Here is a 3,307-nt window from a genome sequence, read left to right as displayed (position 1 = left end):
CAATCCTCTCTCACTCTTTTTTTTTTTTTTTTTTTGAGACAAAGTCTCATTCTGTTGCCCAAGCTGGAGTGCAGTGGCGTGATCATGGCTCACTGCGGCCTCAACCTCCTGGGCTGAGGTGATACTCCCACCTCAGCCTCCTGAGGAGCTGGGACTATAGGTATGGCCCACCACACCCAGCTAATTTTTAAAATTTTTTGTAGAGGCACGATCTCACTATATTGTCCAGGCTGGTCTCAAACTCCTGAGCTCAAGCAATTCTCCCTCCTTGGCCTCCCAAAGCGCTGGGATTACAGGCTCATTCATTTTTTAAATGTGAAAAAGCTGCTTACATTCCACCAAGATATTCCAAAAATCTTGGTTGTTTATCATTTCAGTATACCTGCTTAAAATATACAGACCGGTTTTGACTCACCAGACAGAAGTTTCTCTACCCAATTACAAGTGATGTTGCCTGGTCAAAAGCATTTCCAAACAGTGAAAAACAGTTAAAATGTCAGAAGATATTTAGCTGGTCTATTTAAGTCAGTTTGGACTGTATCTGGAGAAAGGTCAGGTCATAGAATATTGATATTAGGTCATATGTGCCTATAAGTTTACTTGCTACATTATCTTGATAGTGCCAGTGAGATCTGTACCAGTAAAATTAGAATTGGGCCAATAGAGAGCATATAATTAAACACATTTTGTTGTAAAAACGTGATTTAGATAAGTGCTATAGGCTATTTTTTTTCTTTGAGACGGCGTCTCGTTCTGTCACCCAGGCTGGAGTATAGTGGCACGATCTCAGCTCACTGCAACCTCTGCCTCCCATGTTCAAGCAGTCCTCCTGCCTCAGCCTCCAAAGTAGCTAGGATTACAAGCATATGCCACCACACCCAGCTAATTTTGTATTTTTAGTAGAGATGGGGTTTCCCCATGTTGGTCTCGAATTCCTGGCCTCTAGTGATGCGCCCACCTCAGCTTCCCAAAGTACTGGGATAACAGGCTTACACCACGCCTGGCCTATAGGCTGTTTTTTAAAATTTTTTTTTGTAGAGGCAAGGTCTTACTATGTGGCCCAGGCTGATCTCAAACTCCCGGCCTCAAGCAATCTTCCTACCTCAACCTCCCAAAGTGTTGGGATTACAGGTATTAGCCACCATGCCTGGCCTGCTGTAGGCTATTAAAATGTACTTTCACATAAAAGGAAAAAATAACACTTGTTGTTGCCATTGTTATATGTGTGTTTTACATATTGTCAGGATCTTCGGTGATGAACATGAATTTGTAAATTGAACTTTTGAAATAATAAATTTCAGTTAATGAAATATATATAAATGAGCAGATTTTAAATATTTTGTTTTTTCAGGTATTAATAGAATAAGTGAAAATAAGAATATCCAGAAGTTAAGGTAACTTTTGTTTTACTTCTAGTTATATTTAAGGATTGTGAATATATACAAGTGATATACTATTTTATCTGTATCTATATCTGATTTATTTTAGGAAACCTGAAGCCTTGAACTTGATGGATGCCTAGGCCAGAATATAAATATATCATAGGCCTTCAATATAAAAGCTGCAAGAGCTTTATCTTTGTAGTTTTCAGACTATGTTCAGTGGAGCTCTCTGTGTTTCATAGAGGTGTCTCTGGGGCAGAGAGGAGGGTATGTGGGGCTCAGAAGATTTAAAGAAACATTTCCACTGCTTAAGAAGGGTTTGAAAAACACAACTGTAATTTCATTTAGTAAGGGTGGAAATTGAGACTCAGAGATATGAAAAGGTCTGCCCATGCTCTCACAGTTAACTGATGACAGAATTAAGTTTCCTGATTCTAAGTTCTGTGCTTCTTTCATATTACCTCCCTACTAGATGGTATTACGTATGGGTGAAATGTGATCGTAAATAGCTTAATTCCATATTACATTATACTAGTCCCTGTGTTTAGTCAATGCAGATTAAACCCACTTTCTTTTCTGTTAGTGGGCGTATATGAAACGTAATGTAGCTCTTTATTATGGGAAAGTGAGTTAGTTTACATACACTGCTTAAGTTATAAAGATAGTATTGGGATTTTGGGGTGTTTTTTGAGATGGGGTCTTGCTCTGTCTCCCAGGCTGGAGTGCAGTAGTGATCATGGCTCATTACAGCCTTGAACTCCTGGGCTCAAGGGATCCTCCCACCTCACCCTTCCACGTAGCTGGGACTACAGGCAAGTACCACCATGCCTGGCTAATTTTTTCATTTTTTGTAAAGACAGAGTCTCACTCTGTTGACCAGGCTAGTCTCTAACTCTTGGCTCAAGTGATCCCCGCCCACCTTGGCTTCCCAAAGTGTTGGGATTACAGGCATGAGCCACTGCACCCTGCCAGATAGTATTGTTGTTCATGTTATTGCTATCCAATTGTTTGGTATATGTGTTGAGGCAGTTACTATATAAGAAGGCCTGCAGTTACTATGTAGGAAGGCCTGTGCATGAGTTATCTCAGTTAACTCTTATTCGTTTAAGGTATATACTCTTTTACCTTTTAAACTGTATACTTTTTATCTCCCTCGTATAGTCATACAGAGGTTAAATATTGTTCTCAATGTAACACAGCTAGTAGATCACAGAGCTAGGATTGCAACATCCAGAGACTTGAAAAAGTGTGATTGAGAAAATAGACACTGAGAGCATGTGAAGTTAATAAGCAGCTAACAGCAATTCAGGTAGTACAATGCTGTTCAACATGAATGGTTCTCCTTATTGTGTTTCTGAGATTGTACCAGCCCAGATATGTTTATTTGAATCAGTCCTGAGGTACCTCAGAATTTCCCAAGGAAAACATACCTGCAGACTGGTTCTAGAAGAATACAGACCAGTTCTGTAAGATCCCCAGTCTCAGGTTTCTGTGGAAGGTGGGGTGGTTCATCATCCTAGGAGCTTGAGTCAGTTGAAGAATCCAGGAATCTAAATAGAACATACATCATAAGTCATCTGTACCCAATCAGATGGTGGCTCACGCCTGTAATCCCAGCACTTTGGGAGGCCGAGGCAGGCGATCACTTGAGGCCAGGAGTTGAAGACCAGCCTGGCCAACACGGTGAAACCCTGTCTCTACTAAAAGTACAAAAATTAGTTGGGCATGGTGCCACATGCCTGTAATCTCAGCTACTCAGGAGGCAGAGGTGGGAGAATTGCTTGAACCCAGGAGGTGGAGGTTGCAGTGAGCCGAGTTCGCACCACTGCACTCCAGCCTGGCAACAAAGCAAGACTCTGTCTCAAAAAAAAAAAAAAGGATTCTAAATCAGTTATTCATTCTATGATAGTCACATGAGAGGTCTG

At 40.9% G+C, this 3,307-nt stretch overlaps 1 protein-coding gene across 1 annotated transcript in view; it reads left to right on the top strand.

The window, feature by feature from the left end:
- Positions 1–3,307, top strand: part of CCDC158 (coiled-coil domain containing 158) — a 132,160-nt gene that overhangs the window by 8,403 nt on the left and 120,450 nt on the right. The window contains exon 2 of the mRNA XM_011966211.1: positions 1,352–1,394. The gene's annotated coding sequence lies outside the window, so the exon portion shown is untranslated. The remainder of the gene's footprint in view (positions 1–1,351; positions 1,395–3,307) is intronic.

This window comes from Mandrillus leucophaeus, unplaced genomic scaffold (assembly GCF_000951045.1).
Source record: "Mandrillus leucophaeus isolate KB7577 unplaced genomic scaffold, Mleu.le_1.0 Scaffold75, whole genome shotgun sequence".
Taxonomy (NCBI): Eukaryota; Metazoa; Chordata; class Mammalia; order Primates; family Cercopithecidae; genus Mandrillus; species Mandrillus leucophaeus.
Note: the sequence above shows the minus strand (reverse complement) of the source record. Positions and strands in the feature narration are given on the sequence as shown.